General features: G+C 43.0%; 1 protein-coding gene across 4 annotated transcripts in view; it reads left to right on the top strand.

Moving 5' to 3' along the window:
• The window catches only part of dlgap4b (discs, large (Drosophila) homolog-associated protein 4b), a 263,244-nt gene that overhangs the window by 159,289 nt on the left and 82,122 nt on the right, over positions 1–21,833 (top strand). For all 4 annotated transcript variants that reach the window (XM_069179620.1, XM_069179621.1, XM_069179619.1 and 1 more), the window contains exon 3: positions 837–893. The gene's annotated coding sequence lies outside the window, so the exon portion shown is untranslated. The remainder of the gene's footprint in view (positions 1–836; positions 894–21,833) is intronic.

Below are 21,833 nucleotides of genomic sequence, written 5' to 3'. Positions count from 1 at the left end.
TTAGATATGAGCCAAACGTTATTCAGATTATCCAAAGTTCTATGAGGATTTGTATGCACTGGCGTGACAGCAGGAGTTTGCGCAGGCAGTTTGCACCATCCCACTTCTCAGGGAGACATTAATTATATTAAACACCAAGAGGCAAAGGGCAGACAGACAGGAGTGAAATAAAATGAAGGGAAGGGGGATTTGCAATGCGGAAATGGGCTTCACATGAGAGAACGGTTTAGTGAAGCAGGCAGGAGTGAGCTGTGGGGAAATGAGAAAGAGGAGAACCAGCCAAGTCGGACACACAAAGCATCAGTACTGTAGAGGCAAGTGGTGGGGCAGGAGTTTTGTGTCAGATGTTATCAATCTTAGTGGTTAGAAATTCTAGGAATGTTTTGCATTAATGAGATGCCATTAATGAGGCAAATAATGAGATGAGGCATGGAGTGTGAAGGTTTTAGCAACCAATTCATGGTGGAAAACAGGTATCTATGATTGTTTTGATTATTACTGGTAATATGAGGAAGTTGTATGCATAATGTATAATCTCAATAATGGGAATAAAAATGAGTTTCCTATGAAGTTCACAATGAGACCTTAATTCACCACCAGAGATATTTCCTGGAAGGTTTTCTTTTAATGTTTCTATCACTCAGTGCCAATGGCTTGTTCGCTGTTTTAGTTGTTGGCTAACACTTGTGCTTTAAATTTGCTTACATTTTTGAAAAGGCAGGTCAAGCAGGACCCAGCATGATAATACTGGAGTCCAGCAGTGGAAGAAGAGCTTCTTAATTGGGTGCAAAAGAAACTCGGTTAAACACACTTTATGTCTGTTGGTGTTTTGACAGGGAAAGAAGCTAAGAAGACTCATCCTCACCCTGGCCTCCCAACAATGTGCTAGCAATGTGAGTCCTTCCGTTTTTTACCACATACTTTTTCAAATCGATTTTTAATATTTTGGTAACATGTGTCGGGGGATAATGACTGTGGCGCATTGGCCTCACCTTGAGGGAAGACAGGATAATGCAGGAGTTGAGAGCTCATTAGGCCCATGCAAACAGCAAGAAAAAGGGCGCCAGAAAATCATTATTAAGCTGCAGGCCCCTGGACACACACCTGGGAAGGACATTCCTCCAGGTGCCAGTGCCAGGAATCAGAGACTGGGCTGTTTTACTGTGGGCAGTGATGTATTAGCAGAGATTGGAGCTCTAGTGCCTGTTGCCCTTATTATGATAAAGTGTGGTTTGAACTGAAGGCCGTCAGCCATACTTTGCGAACACTCCTCTTCACAGTCTTCGTGACAGTCTTCTTTTCCCAGTCCTGCCCCCTTGATCAAGGGACAAATGGAAAAATAGGTGGAGAGAACTTTTTCTTAGGCTCCTCCGTTTTTGGAATTAGTTATTAATCCATCTCCTCTCCTGCAAAGCATATTGGGAAAACAACATTAAAAATGGATTAGGAAGTCATTAAAAAGGCAACAAGCTAATTCAAGTCTCTGTGTGTGCAAGGTGGTGCTGGGGGTAGCTGTGGGGCTGGTGTTGAGGGAATGAACGTCAAAGGGAGAGGAATTTGGAACAGCTGAAGTGTCAGTACGGAAATGGAGGTTCCAAAGTTTTCAGCCTAATCAATCTGTGTAGGTATGTGACTGCACCAAGAACTGAGTCTCATTGCTCTGTCAACTGGCTCGTGTGCCTGGAATAAACTTCTCATTGACAAACAGAGGTTAATGGAGCCTTTAGAATGGGAAGCACTTTTACTTTATGCTTCTGTCACACTGTAGCTTTTTGTGCACTTTAGTTGATTTCAAGGAGTTGCTTTTACTTCCAGAAACGTATTCAACTCTTCATGACAAGAGTAAAAGGTAAATTGCTTGGTAATGAAGACACTGTTTTAGCCAGAACACATGTATCAGTTTTTTACATGGAAAACTGAGTTCACTATTACATTTGGGCTGTAATAGAAGCCCAGGAAATCAGGATTGCCGGCGGAGGCACTTGTGCAGAAGTTATTAGAGAGACCGAAATTAAGAAGAGCGTTCTGAAGGAATTCTGTAGGTGAGGGAATTAGCAGTGCAGCCTCAAAGCTCAGACCTGGGTTCTTTCCTGGCTTGGGGTACTTTCACGTGTTCGTGTGAGTTTTCTTCAGGTGTCGTTCTAGACCGTCCACAGACATTCCTGCCAGGCGGACTGGTGTCTCATAATTGTGACAGTGTGTGAGGGGTAGTCCCTTCTGCTCTTCCAGGTCTGGCTCTGATGGACGGGTACAATTCTGTCTTTCTTGTTCACACTATTACTTGCACATTTCCTTGGATCAAAAGGCTAAAATCCCTCATGGCTGAGAGAGCTGACATAGTTCAAGTACTGTAGGTAGCTGCGTCAGCAGGCATAGGCTGCAAAGGAACAAGTAAAGGTTTATTCCACGCTGAAAAGAGAAGAAAAAGAAACACGTTCCAGCTGTGGAGCCTTCTTCGGGTGTCCACCCGAAGAAAAGCTAAACAGACCTGAAAAAGGCTCCACAGCCAAAACTTTGTGTTTCTTTAGCCATAGCCAAATCTCAGTGTAAATGATTAATTACTGAGATCTTGAAGTCTTTAATTCAGAAATAGTAACCTTATTCTAAGTATATGAAGTTTGCCAAGTCTGTGGGGGATCAAATTGTTTTGGAACTAATTTTCTCAAAGCATTATTAGCAAAAGCCTCTAGGACTCTGAGTTTGAGATAAAGGAATGGGTGATGTACTCTTTATGGATTTGCAGTGTACTAGATCTCCAGGGTGTGCAGTGTGAAACAGTTCTCCTATAATCCCAGTGTGTGCAAATGTTCTTCTAGAACTCCAGGGTGAGAAACAGTTCTTCTAGAATCCGAGTGTGTGAGACAGTTCTAGAACTCCAGGGTGTGCAGTACGAAACACTTCTTCTAGAATCCCAGGGTGAGAAACTGTTCTTCTAAAATTCCAGGATGCAGTATAAATCAGTTCTATTAAACTACTGCAGATGAGCAGCCCATCAAAGAGTCTGTTCTTATTAAAATTCCATTTGCATGGTCTGTCATTTTAATTATTATGTGACAGATGTACAAGGTAACCTATAACTTCAAACACTCCATTGTAAAACATGAAAACAATGTTAAAAGAGACCCATGCCTTAATAATTTCGTATGCTGAAGCAACATAATCACCTTCATCCCCGTATGCTGTTACACTGGGTCAAAAAAAGTTAACTTTTTAGATTCAAAATCCAGAAAGCATTATGGGAAGTCAGCCTCACAGCTGACTCAAAGCAGTTTTGCTTTGCTTTGCAATTGCGTTGACAGACTCGAAGCCATCTGATGGCAATGCTTTCTCGATTGAGGTGCTCTCTAGGTGGTATCTGCAGCTATACCAGTATGATTCCTCTGCATAATGTTCTAGCTATTCCAAAACATCACCCCAATAGTTGCAGGACTCCTTAAATTTTAAATTTAGACTGTCTAATGTCTTATTACTCGATAGACACACCCTGTCTAAGGCTCAATATCTGCCTCCCAAAGTGCTCAATAACAGATTCCAAAATAAAAGACCATAGATAGGATTTTACCCAATTTATTTCTGTTGAAATGTCATTTATTGGACTCACAGTAACAGAACAAAAATGACAAAACGAGTCATTGTCAGCTCTGCCTTTATTTTTGGGAAGGATTGGTAGCTGTGTGGGGCCTGGATGGTAGTGATTGTGTCTGTTGCTATGATCTTCAACTAAATGTCAGATGGAGAGGCTTTCTCCTTCTGCTGGTCTGCCTGGCACTACATAGCATATGAAGTGGCAGACCACTGCCACCCTGCTCTGTGTTGGCTGAAGTGCCATTTGTTGTATTCAGCTGCTGAGACACCACAGCTCTCTGGAAGCCACCGACAGAACTCTGCCACCCCTCCCCTCTGTCATTTCCTGTCTTCTTTTCCTGCAGTTAGGTGCTTCAATGATTCCATTCCCTACCATCTGGTCGGCCGCACTCCTCACTCAGCCTCTGTGTGTGCCAGCTGCTGTCAGACAGCCCATTACCCAGGGGGCGATCTTATAGAATCCCTCCTAAAAGGCAGTGGAGGGGAATCCTTCAGGCTAATCTTGCAAACCAAAAAGTTTGTAAGTTATGAGGGGTCCTCGCAGCAGTTAAAGCTGATGACTGATTTCACCCAATGCAGTGACAACCTCTTTAAAACTCCAATGCTGAGAAAGGGTGGGAGATAGTAGCTGAAAGGAACCCGCATTCCCTTTGATTTGCTTGTCAAAACGTTCTTCACAGTCACTTCGCTTTGGCTCCTGAGTATTCCAGCACTCTGGTCCCTAACTCTTACTCTGTAGCAGTCCGGGTTTCAGCTGCTGTTAAGGCTGCTTGTGGGGCTCCCTCAGAGGCCCCAGCATGTGTCTTGTCTGCAGATTCACCCTTTAACACCTACCAAATAGAGCCCCCATTCATACAGAGAGGATCACAGCTGCCATCTATCAAGGCAGTAACTTCCAACAGCTGTGTCATCTTAGATGAGCTTCAGCTGATGACCTGTTGACCCTTGCAGAAAGGGAGGTTTCAGTGTTGCAGGAAGCCATGCAGGAAACGCAGACTAAAATGTGAAATTCTCACCACTTCTGTTACCTGCTCAAGATCAGAAAAAACACATATTGGCTAGTTGGCTCACAGCCACAAACTTTTCATTGAGACAGATCCTAGTTAATCAACAGTATAGATTCTTTCAAGAAACAGGTGGATGAGATGCTCTGATTATTTAGATGTTTATTAACCAAACAGGCTGAATGGCCTTCTGTCATCAGTGACCTTTCTTATGTTCTTGTCATTGATTCCAATTGGCCCAAAACCTATCATCCCACCCTTGTTCTGCTGTTGCCTTGAAACTGGAGCAGTCTGGAGTTTGATCCAAATGGTTTATTCCCTTCTGAGCTCTTTCTCGTCCAACATACGTCATTTCCCTGTCATTCCCAAATCTCATCAAAGTAAACCCATCAGAGTTAGGGTCTTTCTGTGTTGCACAGTAAATTTGGTTTTGGTGTAGGACAGGACCATTCCTGATATGGCCCTCACGTTTCTCTTGTGTACCTCCAGGATACTGTCCATTACCTGAATGCCTCTACAGCCACCACCAGCACTGTAGTCTCTGCAAATGTAGCGGAGCTCGTTTGGACACAGTGGCTTCATCACCCTCCCTGCAAGTAGCAGGGACCTCAGCCGCCTGGGCTGAGGGAGGTCTCTTTTAGCTCACTCGGGTGGTTCCCTGTTGCGTTACGCCTGGAGACCCGGGTTCGCGCCCCAGGTGTTGCGTGACGAACCGGCGGGGTGGAGCGGTGAGGGCACAAGCCCGCGCGGAACCGCGACGGTCACACAAATGCTTTCAAATGTGCTTCTCCACTCCAATAAAATGAAGGTTTTCACTTTCTAGCTTGATTCCCGCAGGATACACTAACTCACCAGCTGTACTGGAGTAGGGCCCTGCAGGAGGTGTTTCTGTCATGGGTAGATAAAGTCGTGAATCCCTTCAGGTCTGTTGGAGGAGCTCCATCTCACTTCCCCTCCTAGGAGCCTGTGTGAAAGGAAGCTAAGCACAGTTTCAAATCTGCTGCTCTTGGTGTGCTGCAACGCTAGTGGATCCTCTGTAGAAGCATTGTTCTTTGGTCTCATTGTCTTTGTGCTTCAAAGCAAGACTGCCAGACTCTTCAAGGACTGTCCCTTAGAATGACCACATACCATGTATTCCTTCATGGTGCAGACCAGCACGAGATCCTTTTCCTTCCTGCTGATCCATTTCTGCCATTCGAATGTAGATCCACACCTTCACCAGCTTCAATCCAACATCAATGTAGCATCAAAGTAACATACATAAAGCATACATAAAGCAGCAGCCGTATCACCCTGCAGCTCGCAGATGGCAGGCCATTGATGCTCAGCAGGTGTGAGCCTGGTCAGTACCTGGATGTGAGACCTCCTGGGAAAGCTAAGGTTGCTGCTGGAAGAAGCATAAGAGGGGTCAATAGTGGGCACTCACCCTGCAGTCTATATGGGTCCCACTAGTCCAGTATAGTGACGGGGGACACTATACTGTAAAAAGGAGCCTTCCTTCATATGAGAAGTAAATGCAAGGTCCTGACCCTCTGTGGTCATTAAAAATCCCATTGTGTTTTTCGAAAAGAGTAAGGGTGTTACCCTGGCATCCTGGCCATATTTCCCATTAGCCTTCACCACTCTTGGCCTCCTTATCATCCCCATCTCTGAACTGGCTTCATCATTCTGCTCTCCTCCCCACTGAGAGCTGATGTGTGGGGAGTGTTCTGGCGCACTATGGCTGCCGTCGCATCATCCAGGTGGGGTCTGCACACTGTTGACGGTGGAGGGGATCCCCATTACCTGTAAAGTGCTTTGAGTGAACTGTCCAGAAAGGTGCTATATAAGTGTAAGGAATTATTATTATTATTATTATTATTATTATTATTATTATTATTATTATTATTATTATTATTATTAACCACTGTAAGACACATTCACAGCAGAGTGAAGACATAACAGAAACGAAAGTGGAAAGGTAGGCTTTATCAAGCACTGAAAAATGTTTCCCATTGTCCTGTGACACTGCGATCTCTTTGCCATTGGGTAGTGGTCTGTGCAAGAAGCCACGAGTCTTTTGTACATAAGTAGAGACAATTTTATCTGTACAGTATGTGAATGTGTGTCGATTTTTGTGATGTAAAACTTTAAAACCGGGGACCTTTTTTTAATGAATTCTAAATTGAAAACCAGGGACAGTATCAGAACTGCTGTTGCATATTGTGTGTATTTTCATCTGCAGAGAGAGGTTAGAGAGTCCACACTAAGGCCTCACATTTCACAAGAGTTCCTTGCAAATGATTTTCTCAAGAACACACTCCAAGGAATAAAAATCACAGGCTGTAGTCATGTGTGCAACACATACTTCATGGAAATGCAAGCTGATTCTTCTGGATAAATTGTTTCTTTATTACATGTTCATAAGGGAACATACTATTATATTCTTATGAACATATTAACACGTGATATTACAGTATATTCAAATATATTCTTTTAAGTGGGGAATAAACTGGGGAATTGGTAATTGATAATGTAATTTGGCATATTATTAAATCCATAATACTACTGCTGAAATTATAGAATATTATAAATCATAAAATTATAGAATTATTGAAAAAGAGAGGAGACACAATGGCTCAGTAATTTTGGTGCAGCCAGCCTAATGCAAAGGCAAGCTAGTTATCTGTGTGTGCACATGGCCATGCACTGAGCCTGGGGGGATGGGGGGGTGCTGATGAGGGCTGGGAAGGATGGAGGAGGTCTGGGAAGTAAAGTCCATTTCTTTGCCTGAAGCGGGCAGCGGCAACATCGAGTCATTGTTAGTTAAGAACAGTTACAAAGGAGAGGAGGCCATTTAGCCCATCTATCCTGTATGTTTGTTAATAGCTCATTGATCCCAGGATCTCTTCCCAGCGCTGAGGTGATCTTTATTGTTTGGAAGCAAAGGAAAATTAAAGGAAAAAGAAAACGCTCTTCACAGTCGCTTCGCTTCGCTTCCTGAGTATTCCAGCACTCTGGCCTCTAACGGGTTTCAGCTGCTGTTAAGGCTGCTTGTGGGTCTCCCTCAGAGCCCCAGCTGTCTTGTCTGCAGGTTCACCCTCAAACACCTACTAAAATAGAGGCCCCGTTCATACAGAGAGGATCACAGCTCTCATCTATCAAGGCAGTAACTTCCAGCAGCTGTATCTTCTTAGACGAGCTTCAGCTGATGACCTGTTGAGCCGATGACAAAATCCCTTTATTTAAATCTACCCTTTCAGCTATATCTTAGCATTTAATTTCCCGTATTGTTTAGAAAGTGTAAGTGATGTGGTAACGTAAGTTTCCCGATTGTAGTCCCTCCCCCTTAAGGGCGCTCCAGCTCTTTCACTTCGTGCACCTGCCCCTTGTTCCAGCCTCCTTCCAGCCCACCTTAAAAGCCAGACACTGACATTAATCCGGGCTCTGCTTGGTTTCCGCATCATGTGAGCCCTGGCTCCATTATGCTTTTAGTTTCTGTTCCCGTTCCCGTCTCCTCTGCCGGTCCCGACCCGGCTCTGGTTTTTAATCGTTATTCCCGGATGGATCACCTGGCTTTGGACTTTTGCTCTGTCTTTGGATTCTCCTTTTGACATCCCCGGATTGTTTGCCTCGGCCACACCTTCCCCGACCACCAGCACTCCATGGACACTCCCCCCTGTTTTCATTCCTGTATCCTGCATGACTTTTTCCCCCGTGTTTTCTTTACTTTACCCTGGATCGTGTCGTCCGCATAGGGTCCGGAAAGAACTCTTCCGTTACAATAAGCTTCCCTACAGTGAGTCCATTTCATAAGAAGTAATTTCTCACTCAGCATTTCATGTTTTATTTATAGTTAATGTTTTTACTACCTGCAAGCAAAACCCTTCACTTGTCTATGTTAAATGTCGACTGCCAGGTGTTTGCCCAGTCTTGAATTTTATTTAAACCCTTCTACTGAAGTGTTTGCTAATCCTCCATATTTGCTATAATTCGCAAACATGACTTGTCTATTAAATATTCCAGAATCTAGACCATTAATGGAACTTAAGAAGAGCAGTGGTCCTAGTACAGATCCCTCTGGTAATCCACTAATTACATCACCTCAATGTGAGTATTCACACCTTATCTGTAACACAGTCAGAGTGGTCACTGTGTATGAGACTTCATCTATTTCACCACACTCCACTCTGACGTTCCTGAAACCCCTTTGACTTCCATTATTTCTCATTGAACAGCTTTGCTGTACACACAACCAGCTCTGATACAGAGCATGTCTGCACAATGGGCCCAATATATTATAGACTTAATCATTATTCTGTTATACCTTCTGTCTCAGATGAGTTGTTTAGTGTTTATTACTCTCAGCAATTATTGTGTGGGCTCTGTGCTGTTCCTTATTTTCTCTCACCGAACGGCGTGTAACATCTTCATTCAAATAAACACTCTCCAGGATATACCAAACCCCACGACAGATAAAAACCAACCTCCCCAGTCAAACGTTCCACTGAGACACTGCTTGCTCAGGGTGGAATCCAACACCTTCTGTGATGGGAATCGGATGGGTGACCCTTCAGAAGACGTCCGTGTTTAATCTGTCATCCGAAGACTGACATTGAGTGACAGGAGCTGCAGCTGCAAACTGAACTCATTGTCTGAATGTGTTTTGTCCCTGATGGTGTTTTCCAGGCCATGATAGGAGTTTGGATCAGAGGCAGGGCTGCTATGAGCAGCTGCCTTTTTCTTTATCCCCACCTGGGAATATGGCTTCAGCCTTCTTTCAGTTGGGAAGCTGTTGTAGTGAAAGGCCTGTCAAGACTTCCATCTCGTTGCCACAGCAACGGACCAACCTCTTGTGGGGAGGGGACAGTCCCCAGTGCTGTGGAGAGATGAGCTGACCCATTTCCACAGTGTAATGTACCTGATACCTCAGCTCAGGCTGCTCCACTAACCTTCAAAGCAGGTGAAGGGCAATCAGGCAACGCTTTCATTTGTAATTGTGATACGTCACTGTGAACAGTGGGCTGACTTCATGTAAGTTGCCCGCGGATGAAGGCAAAAGCTAAATAAATTCATTGAAGAAAATGAGGAAGAAGACAAACGGGGCTGAAGGTCACTGTAAAAGCTGCTTTATTCTTTCTTGGTTCCGGTTTTACTGCCTGGTGAGAGATCAGCTGTAGGGCTTTACAAGAGCAAAGAGGGCACTGCCCAGTTTGGTGCCCCCTTGTTCTGTAACTTTTTATCCCAAGCTCACTGGGTCAGGAATTGCAGATCAGAGGGGCCTGTCCTTCAACTGTCATTGTCTCCCATGAATCTCTGGGAGATTTAAAACTCATCCTTCTACCAGTGAGATGTTAATGAAAGAGGATCTTGAAGGGGTTAAAAATGGAATTGTTTATAAAGGACTCCCATTCACAGACATCCTCTAAAATGAGGTCTGATGGCAGCTAAGCACCACACCTTTAGCTGATCTAAATCCTTAAACAGACACTATTTGGGATATACTCATATTGCCCTTGTTGTTTTTTTTCATATTCTATATTAAAAAAGAACATTGCTAAGCCTGTTTAGTAAGAAAACTGAGGGTGGAAAAATAAATAAAATTTTCTTTTCCCTTAGCCTGGCCTTAAAACTGTAAACCTTCTTTCAGTATGTTTCTGTCAATGTATCCCACCGATGACAGTGACATCAGTGGAAACAAATCTCATTCATAGCAGGGCACAGCAGTGTTGTCAGGGCTGCGTCGTTATAGCGACCCTGCGGCGTAGGTGTCTAAGAGCTGCTGAGCAATTAAACGGGAAGTTTAGTGCTCAAAAGTGGGTCACGCCCAGAGATCGCTCGTCTGTTCTGCCCTGGATACAGAGACGGAGACGCTCTTCAACATAGCACGGCTGTTGTTCACGCGGTCCTCTCGGCATTCTGGGATAGGTGCCCAGGCCTCTTTGCTCTAAAAATATCCAGTCGGTACTCTGCTTGGGTCAGGCACACAGCCACCGGGAGACAGGAAGTAGCACAGGCCCAACGAAAGGTAAAAAATAGACAAAAAAACTGGTCCAGCCAAACACAAAACTACCATCCTCGACGTCCGCTTGGCACATCTGATAACTGCACATCCTTGACAACAGCTAATGCTGAGGCTCCCTGTGGAGGTCCAGAAGATAGCGCAAGGTCTGCACTCCCACAAACATCCTCTGTTTCCTCCGGGAGCTCAGTCAGTTTAGTGTGACTTAAGTTTGACTTTTACATTTGGCGACACTTGCACACATATTTGCTCTTGAGAAGGGTTTTCTTCCTTGTCCTTGCTGTGCCAGCCATCTGATGAAAACACACCCACGTGTTTAATGAGACTCCTGGTTTTCTCCAAACCACTAGAACAGCTAGACCTAGAAGAGGATGAAGGACATGTAGGTCAGGCTTTCCAAAAAAGAGAGAAACGATTCTGAATGGCAACTGTCAGTGTTCTACAGTGTCAGATGTGTGTGGACCAATTTGTAAGGTAAAGCTGTGCATTGGGAGTCATTCAGGAGCATCCAAGAGGAGTCCTGCTTGGATTGTTGGGCCATTAAGCTGCATATTACCAGGTGAAGAGCATGACAAGCCCGATATCCTCCTCCAATTTGTAACTGTCCACACATCCTTCTGTTAAAAAGACTGGCGTTTTGCAAACAAATGTGCCAGAGCATCACAGGAATTCTCATTGGTGCAGGAAACAGATAGGAAGCCATCTACACACTTTTAACCACAATAAAGACAACAAATAAAGGCAGTCTTTCCAGTCCGTGTAGATAAATGGAAAGTTGTTGTTTTTTCTTTCGTTTCTTTCTGTCACTTGGCTTTCCTCTTCAGCCTTCAGATGTGACGATCTCTTTGAGCAAATGAATACATTAATCAAGCTTCACAATCAGGGTGGATTTGACACGACCTGCCTCCCAGTCTCTGCAATTGCGAAACGCAGCTGAACTCCAGCAGTGCCGCGCAGCATGGGGGAGAAGATGGTATTGTGAAAGAATCGCTGAGGTGCTGACTGCTGAGACTTTACAGCACGTGGTGCCCTGGCTTTCTTCTCCCTCGATAATGTTCTGAGGGGGCAGAGAGGAGATGGGGGGGGGGGAGGGCAGGCAAGAGTGACAGAGAAGAGCCAGAAGAGACCGAATCTGGGGAGGTTAGGTGGCAATAGGTACTGGGGAAGGCTATTTCTATGTAGGTCAAGGTCGAACAAAAAGCCTTTAAAATAAATTGGAGTGATGGAAGAGAAATGAAGCACGCTGTTAAACCAAATAAAACCAAGAGAGGCTCATTTAAAGGACCTTGGTTTGAAATCAGCTTTCCACATAAGCTCTGATTAAACTTTACAGGGCAGAAGACAGAAATCTAGGACTGAAGGCTAAGCCTCCTGCAGGACAGTCCATTTCCCAACAATCACAGTAATTAACCCTGAAACACAAAGCCACAGCCTTTTCTGGGTGCTAACAGGTTTAGTGGGAATAACGGTAACGCAGTGTTTTTTATTCTATTTCTTAAATAAGAAAGAAACCAATTGTTTCATTGTCCTCAAAAAAATAAATCCCAGTGGCAATTGTTCTGTCTTTCGTTCTTCAATATTCGGGTCACTCCATGGTAAAATGTTTAGCTGTGTGAAAAAGTAATTGGAGGACCTCACCTCAGAGGTTCACTAACAGCAATCATCCCCGTAAACATTTTTAAAATGAAGATGTACATCACAGGGTGAGAAATTTAACCTAAGCTTCTTAACTGCGGAGCGCGGAAAAGAGTGTATATTTAGGTCGAAAGACAGAAGGCAAAAAAAGAGGTCCATTCTTTCCAGAGAGATGCAATAACTCAATATCCTCGGAACTACTTGGAAACCCTGAATTTTAACTCTTGGGACGGTTTGAAGAAGAGGAAACTTACTGTGTTAGTCTTACAAAACCCTATAAGGTGTATGTCTTCCAGATGAAATGCGTTCTAATACATCCACGTTGAATCAGACTTTGAAGCAATACAAAATAAATCGACCCATTTGTTCAAGAGGGGAGCGGTGTCAGTGTGTGTTGGCTGCAAAGGAACAAGTAAAGGTTAAGTTTACACTGAAAAGTCAGGAGAAACATGTTTCAGCTTCTACTGGTTTGAGAAGACAGCTCAACAACCAAAACAGTGACTTGCTCCTTTCAATTTTCTCAGCATGGCATTAACATTTACTTGTTCCTAAATGCAATTGTACAATAGTAGGATTTACAGATTTTCTTTTATTGGGTTTGGTTGATCCAGGAGAGAAGAAAAGTGCTGAAATGGGCGGTTTCTGTGAAAGATCGGACCAGAAATGTCTTGTTTGTTGCTCTGAGCATGAATACATCCTACAGCCTCCCGTACTGCACCAACTACGAAACTGTTTTATAACTTTTAAATGTGAAAAGGGAACGCTACAAACCTCAAATGAGGACATGGAAAGTTATTCAATGTCTCTGTCCCCAGCATCCAGTCGCCTCTATCTTTGAATGCTTTTTTTTCCTTCTTTTAAATCTTTGGAGATTGGCTAAAATGAGCAACCATCCATCACAACAGCAAAAATGCTGTAAATTTATAGCAGCGAATATAGGGCAGAGCAGCTCAGTAGCAGAATCTGTAGAGAGTAATTAGGACAAGGTTAGAGTGAGACACACATACTCACTCTCCTCTCCACAGAACACAGCGCCGTCACTCCCTGAAATCGCTCAGTGCAGGATGGATGCAGCTGACAAAAGAATGATGAGGTCCCAGGACACTTTTCATGGGTCTGTCCCCCTTTTCATAAGAGCGACAGACATGGCATTGTGTCTCCTGAACAGCACAGCTAGGTTTCTGAACACCAGGAAAAGGGAGGTGACTATTCAAATGGCTTTTTTCTTGAGCAATCAGCCCATTTTTCTGTAAGAAATTATTTATCGAAATCCATGTTTTGGAATTAAATTGGAATCCAGAAATATTGAAGTTAATTCATGTCTGGTTTGAAAGATTCTTCGAAAGATTCATCATACTGTAAGTGCAGTAAATCTAGCCCTCCTCTGTGTCAAATTCTTAAAGCCACCATCAGTATTCAGTACCGGCTATACTGTAGGACACCAGGGGCCTTTAGACATAAACTCAGGACCCTCTGCTAAGATTTCACCTCATGTGTGAAGTGCAGCCATTAGAGCATGAAGGAAAAGCCCTGTTGCCTTGCATTGCTGAATTGAATGTTATCATGAATGTTATAGTTCGGAGCAGGATTGCCACAGGTCAGACCGCAGGGATTGCAGGGCCTCACAAAGATGGAGGCTTATTGTGGCGCAATGCCAGAAAAATACTTTTTTTTTTCTTTTGAACACTGGGAAGAACAGCAAAAGGGAGCCCAACAGCTTGCTGTGCAACAAAGTATGGTCCTGCAATCTTCAGATGGGCTTAACATAAACTCGGACTTTTCTCAGCTGTGCGTACACCGAAGAACAGGCCATTACGTGGCCTGCTAGCAAGCTGGAGGTGATCTGCAGTTGTCTGACCAGTCTATCGGACTAGATAAGAGCACACTTTAACTGTAACTGTAACTGTAACTGTAACTGTCCTGTAACTGATTAAGCATATATTGCTCCCATCGTAGATCGTTTACCTCAGTGTCAGATCAAAGTTCCCATAGACTGGAAATACCGTAAGCAGTGACAGTGGGTGGAGTTAGGACCAAGTTATGGGTACAATTACCGGTCAGATGAAAAAACCTAGCCTTCCCCTCCATTTGTAAAGATCAGAGATGTATCCATCCTAACTTGCTAATGCTTGAAAGGTGCTGGATCAGGAATGTTACAGAGGTTCAGTGGCTATCCCATGCACCAGCATGGTGTCTGACAAGCATGATGCTGGAACTTGGCTCCACTCTCACTGCTGGTGATGTTAGACCAGCGCTGACCCAGCCTTTCTCTCTCATCCAGAAACGTGATTAAAAAGGCCTTTTTCCAGCCACCCTTGAGACATTTTGAACACTGGTACTGCAGCTGACACCTCATGTCTGCTGTCTCCATTCTGATCACTTCAGCAAAAAGCGTCTGCAGCACACTGGTGTTAAACCTTCAGCCCCAAATTCCCAATATCATCCCCGCTCTGTGAAGGCAGTTATTTAATAAAGGACTGAAGCAATAAAGCAGCAAAACGTACCCGCCAGCCCCATGATTGTGAACTTTACTTGAACCCTGACATCAGATTATGGCCCCACTGAGTGTTTAGTCTACTTCTTGGATCTATTCTATGTGAAGCAATTTCCTTGTTAAATTTTCTGGCCTCTTTGAAAGGTCCACTGAGTGCATTCTAGACTTGAAAATGACTGCCTGAGGCCAGGAGTCAAAATGTGAAAGTTGGTTTGGTTATGAGTGAATGATGTCCTATAAAATGGTTATTGAGTTCAGACAAAGGGCCCATTGCACACCTTGGTTCTCCAGAATTAAGGCTGTCAGTTGCTTGAATACTTATGGACCTGATGTCTCAAGATATCTTTCACCAAACCCAGTCAACATCAATAAGAAAAGGCCTTCATCCCTGCTGTGTCCTGGTCTTCTTTGTTGTAATAGAGGAATGGTAGGCTGGATTGGTTTGAAAGATGGAGCCTGAGACTTGTTTTTATCAGAGCAATTAAAACACATCTGGGATTTGTTTCTAAGATTTGTCAGGTCTCAAACCTAATGATGAGAAACGTACTATTTTGCGAATTGGTCCTTTAGCCCAATCATAATTTTCACTACAGTGCAATCTGCCTATTAAATGGTCAAATGGTCCAGTGGACATGTTGGGTATTTATATTCCAGGAAATATGCAAGAACTTACCAGAGTAAATTTTGTTTGTAAATTAAGTAAAATCGACAAAATATTAAAACCATGGAAAAGTATAAAATTTACACTTTATGGTAAAATAACTTTAATTAATTCTCCAGTTTCTCCAGTGTCTTTTAATTTGTCTCCCATCTCCACCTGAGACTTTTGTTTAACTTGAATGAGCAAAAGATATTTAATTTTATCTGGAACTATAAGCCAGACATTATACAATGAGTGCAATCAAGGGGTGGGTAAAATATTAATTAACATAAGGCCTTGAATTACGTTCTTAAAGCTACCTTGATTCCAAAACTGTATCTGAATAAACTATGGTTTATTAGTAAATTATTGAGATGTTATCATCCAGTTTTTGCAAAAGGGTTATTTGACTTTTTGCAATTACAGCCTGTTAATTTAAAAAAGATAAGAAAAGAACTGTTACTAAGTATGTCAGGATTCCTATGTCAGACAATGCAAAGCGGGTTGGAGATTCAATTTAAATCCCCAGAAATTCAGACTGTTGTACAGAAACAAATCCTTTGGTTTAACTCAAACATTCAAAGAACTGGGAGACCCTTTGCATGGAATCTAATGATGCAAAAAGGTATTATTTTTATAAAAGATCTTATCGACAGTAATGGTAATTTTATGTCTTACACAACCTTAAAAGAAATACATGCAAGGATCTGTTCTGTGCATCAGTTTAATCAACTTGTGTCAGCAATTCCTAAAAGATGGAAAACGATCCTGAAGAGAGGAAATACCACGAATACAGGGCCTTGTACTGCTCCCATTCCATGTATAAAAAATCACATGTGGTTGAAAAATATCAAAATAAATAAAAAGATCTACACCTATTTTAGAGAGAGTAAAGGGTTGAAGTCTAGTCCAATAAAGATACAAAACAGTTGGGAATACATGTTAGATGTGCCAATTCTAACGCATTCTGAACGCATCTACACATCTACTGCTACATCTGTTCTCTTTCTTTTCCCGTTTACAACCGTTTTTTTGTGCAATATATGCCAGGGACAGGTGCAATACATTTATATTTATATCTATATCTATATTTACATCTATATTGATATTCATATGTGTGATATGATTTTTCTGTGTACTGTTCTGTTCTAGTTTGTTCTTTGTGTGTCCGGACTGTGAGTCACTCTTTTAGTGCACCCCTCACTGTACTGATTGTATTGTATGTATTGTACTATTATTATTATTGTATCATTCGTTACACTGTGGCTGTGTTGTCTGTGTTAATTTCCCTCACGGGATCAATAAAGTATCTATCAATTCCATGAAATCAAGTTTTTTAACGTGATACATAGAACTACCATGGATGTCTCCATTAGGATTATTCAATTTACATTATTACACAAAATATTAGCAGCTAGAAAAATGCTTAATCTATGGGGTTTGGAAAACTCCCCTAGGTGTAGGTTTTGGTTTTGTCCAAAAGTGGCTTTATTTTGGACTCAGACCTGAGCAATGGATTTCTCCATACAGCGTTGCAAAATGTACTTTTGGGAGACTTGAGAAATAATTCAGACAATATTAGAAACTGAATTATAATGAATTATAATGTGAAATCCACAAGAAACTTAAACCTAAACAGGTGCAAGATGTTTGTAAAACACCACTGGCACCCTGAAACGCTCATTTAGATAGATACTTTATTGATCCTGTGAGGGAAATTGCAGTGCAACAGCAGCTTAACACACACAACACAGCCACAGTGTAATGAATGATACAATAATAATAATAGTACAATACATACAATACAACCATTACAGTGAGGGGTGCACTAAAAGAGTTACACACAGTCTGGACACACAAAGAACAAACTAGAACAGAACAGTACGCAGAAAAATCGTATCACACATATGAATATCAATATAGATGTAAATATAGATATAAATATAAATGTATTGGACGGGTCCCTGGCATATATTGCAAAAAAAACGGGTGTAAACAGGAAAAGAAAGAAAGAGAACAGATGTAGCAGTAGATGTGTAGATGCGTTCAGTCCAGAAACAGGTCACTGTCAATGTTGCCCCTGCCCAGACGCATGATGGATGCGTTGTACAGTCTTATGGCAGAAGGCAAGAATGACCTCCTGTAGCGCTCCCTGTCGCACCGTGGATGAATCAGTCTATTGCTGATCATGCTCTTCATTTCTGCAAGTCTGTCATAGAGGGGATGGGAGATGTTGTCCATGATGGCCTCTTTCAAAGGATCAAAAGCATATTATTTGCTTTGACATAAATGGCGGAAACTAATTGAGGGGACGTTTGGGACCCAACTTGACAGAATAAGAGATTCAGCCTTATAGACAGTTGAGAGGAATGCAGATTGGGTCAGGTGGCAGGACGTGGAAGAAGGATAACAGTGCTGCTCAAGTTGTCTGACCTCTGTGGAAGTCACTGCTTTCCTTTCTCATCTGCTCTCTCTATGGACAATGACTTACCGTTATAACTCTATGTATCTGTCTTGTGTATTCTTAAGTGTTCTATTAGAAAATGTGTAAATTGTTTATTTGTCCTTACAACTACTAATTATAGTCTATATATCCGTTTTCCTATTAAAATGCACAGATTAGTGATCTAAAGGACAGAGAAAGGATACTGCTTGTCACTTACTGTAGGAGCAGTTATTGTAATTTATTGTTCCTGTGGGAGAAAAAAAGTTGTAAATATTGAGTGTGTGTAGAATATAAGAAGTGGAAGGGAAATTAAAATGGTTTGGTAAAGGAAGAGAAAGAGGTGTATTAAGGAAATGAAAATGAGGCATATTAAGGAAGAGAAAAATGTATGAAAAATAAAGATGTCCTCCGATGTTGGGGGGCAGGGGGGGAGGGGTGGAGAGGAAAAAAACAAATCTGGGTTGTATGGTGGCGCAGGGATTAGCAATGCTGCCTCACAGCACTGGGGCCCTGGGTTTGATTCCAGACCTGGGGTGCTGTCTGTGTGGAGCTTGCATGTTCTTCCCATGCTCATGTGGGTTTCCTCCAGTTGCTCCAGTTTCTTCCCACAGTCCCAAAACATACTGGTAGGTTCATTGGCTTCTGGAAAAACTGGCCCTGTGCGTGTCCGTGTCTCTGTGTGCCCTGAGATGGTCGGGTGTCCCGTTCAGGGTCAATCCCATCTTGGTGGGATAGACTACAACTCCTCCGTGACTCTGTGTTAGATTAAGTGATTAAACAATGGATTCGTATATAAAACAAATCCCTCCATAAATTGACGGACTCTTTTGAAAAATCTGAGTTAAACCACATTTTTTTAAAATCATTTGGATAATTGGACGCAGGGCAGCATTGTAAGAGCCGCATGGGCTGCTGTCAGGGGCCAGAGGCTCAGTATGATGTTAAAGTTCCCGGTGATTCTGGGATATCTCTTCAGTAGGGCAATCGCCCATCAGCTGCTATCAGGCTACAACGTGTTTTTCACGTTCTGGTAACCTGGAATGTGGTGAGGCAGCGGGACTCAGGTCTCTTCCTTGGCCACTCATGAATCACGCGCAGGCCAGAGATGTAGAAAGGTCTCATTTTCCAGAGCCAGGCAGGGCGTGCGCGCTGGCGAAAGGCAACAAAGAGGCAGAGGTCGTACAGTCCTCGCGAGAGATGCGGCGCAGGGGTTTCAGGCAGGAATCCCCACGGCCTGAGCTGTTTAACACTGTTAAAACCAAATCAAAAGCCCTGTTGTATCGCCCCGTGCTCCCCTGCAGTCACGCAGGCTGTTGTCAGAGGCCGGGGTGGCGTGTTCGGAGTGTCTCAGCAACAGTTTTCCCACCGCGCAGCCATCGGCAGGCGGCCTCTGTTCTTCTGCTCCTGCAGGAACAATTACAGCCTATTAATGATTTAATAGCCACCTCATGGGAGCCTGCCGATGCCGTCTCTCTCCCTTGGATCTCCCAAACCAGCGGCTTAACAGAGCCTCAAAACCTCAAGGACCTGCACAATCCCCATGCCGACAATCACCTTCGCTCGGGTCAGGAGAAAGAAAAGGTCTTTTTAAAAATAACAATCGGTGATACATCTATCCTCCTACGCTTGCTGTGAACTGCAGAGAGCTGACCCCTTCCCCTCTATCACAGCCTCCTCAGAGAACGTGATCCAAATCCCCTGATATTAGAGCATAAAAAACAGTAACAATCGAGTCCCTTTGGTAGTTAGGAGTTAATTGATCCCGGGATCTCATTCAGCCATTGGTTGTAAGAAACCTGGGTATTAGCTTTAACAACATGGCTGGACAGCTTCTTCCCCACTCCCACCACCTTTAATGTAAAGACACCGCCTTCGGTTCTAGATGCAGGTTCTACTGGTTCCCTCTGGTTCATGTTTCATTGTTCGTTGGAAACCAATCCATGTGGTTGACTCTGAATCAGAGGGTTCTGAAGACGTGTATCGTCGTTATCGTCTTAGGAATAAAAAGACTCCGTTCCTTCAGCCTGTCCATGCAGGAGATTCCCTTAAGCCCCAGAATATACCTGCTTGCTCCACTGTGAACAGATTCCAGAGCAGCAATAACTTATCTATAATTTGGTGACCAAAACTGTAGACAATATCCTAAATGAGGCCTCAATTGTCCATTTTAACAGTGAGACTAACACTGTTTTAAAAAGAATACAGTTTTAACATAAGATCCTCATTATCTAGAAGACATAACTGATCTCTCAGCGTAAATGCCTAAGTCCTTTTCATAAGCAGTCTCTTCTAACTCTGTTTTTCCCTTTTCTATTTCTAATTTATGTTTTTACTACCTGCAAGCAACACCCTGCACTTGTTTGCTTTAAACTTCCTCTGCTGGGTGTTGGCCCAGTTCAGAATTTGGTCTATATCATTTTGAATTTCATTTGCAGCTTCTACAGTGTTTCTTAATCCTCCTGATATGGTATCTCCTGCAAACTTGAATAGTTTACTAATTCCTCCAGAAAGAAGATCATTGATATGAACTAAACAAGAGCAGTTTACCCCCCTGGTAGTTTTCCGACACCTAATTACGGCAAAGTCTCTTAATCTCCAAGCTGTGCTTTTTAAGAATTGACATCATTTCAAAGATTTTCTTTTTCTTGCACAGAAGTTCCTAAGAAGCATCCATTCAAAAAAACGCTTAGCAAAGACTTCAAGCACTTTCCTCTATGGCAGTGGCTCTCAACCGGGGGTATGGTAGAGGGTTCCCTCTAATTCTTAATGGCCCATGTGCACACAGATTTCAAGTTGTGCACATTTTTTTTCCCAGTGACAAAAACTTGTGCGCACTGAATTGAGTGTATGGAAAATTGTAAACCTTAAGTTATATTTTGTTAATATAGTCATTCTCATAGAAGCATAGAGATCTAAAAGACCGGTAGAGCAATTCAACGAGCCCAGTCATAGAGACTGAGTGTCCAGCGAGCAGGAGCAGGGAGGTAAGAGACTAGGAGATCAGAGATATCGATGATCGAGTAGCAATAATAATGCACACAGCCAATAATAATGCGGGCCTCTCGCAGCCCGTCTCATATGGTCAATTTAGCATTTTCAATTGACGACCGTGTTTGTTTTATCATTATCATATTTCTTTTGGGATTAAAGTTTTTGGGCGCAGTTCAATTTCCTCTGTGCGCTAATTTCATAACCTGTGTGTGCGCACACGCGCACAGCTTAGAGGGAACATTGCCCTGAAGGGACCTCAAGATGAGCCAGGGTACAGGGTTTCCTCGAGATGGGCTAGGGTACAGTGGGTACCTCAAGATGAGCCAGGGTACAGGGGTTCCTCAAGATGGGCCAGGGTACAGGGGGAACCTCGAGATGGGCCAGGGTACAGGGGGTACCTCAGGCCTCGCATCCAAAACGGCGGATTTTCATGTGCTTAGTTTTTCGTAAAATATTTATCAGCTAATTCTGAAATCATTTAGATTGTAAACGATATATGCATATTTACGGTATTCCTATTTCTATTGTCATGAGGAGGAAGGGGGGCAGTGCGATTGCAGAGCATGTCCTCCATCCGCTGAAATCTGTTCCCAGCCGCAATCGCGGTCTCTCATTAGTTTATTAGTCTATTTTTGATTTTTTTAATTTGGAGTCTTAATAATACTTACATTTTTGGGGGGGTTTAAAATTTGAAGAGTTGGGATTATTTTTTATACCACTATAATACAGCGCATATACACATGCAAAAAAACAGAACAACACCCTTTTTTAAAGCGTTCTATGCATAAAATAATCTTAAGGGTTACCTGAGGACCTGGCCGACCCTTAAGGGGGTACCTGGGCCAAACTGGTTGAGAACCACTGCTCTATGGCATCACCAGTACACTGTTTGAAAAGTTTGAAATAAGGGTTCTCCAGTTTCTATGAGCTTTTAAAAATTCCCATTTTAAAGGATGTTAATTAATTGCAACTCACAACTGGCAACCCACCGGAGCTCAGCAGGTGTGAGCCTGGTCAGTACCTGGATGGGAGACCTC

The sequence above is a fragment of the Lepisosteus oculatus genome, chromosome 16 (genome assembly GCF_040954835.1).
Source record: "Lepisosteus oculatus isolate fLepOcu1 chromosome 16, fLepOcu1.hap2, whole genome shotgun sequence".
Classification (NCBI taxonomy): domain Eukaryota; kingdom Metazoa; phylum Chordata; class Actinopteri; order Semionotiformes; family Lepisosteidae; genus Lepisosteus; species Lepisosteus oculatus.
Note: the sequence above shows the minus strand (reverse complement) of the source record. Positions and strands in the feature narration are given on the sequence as shown.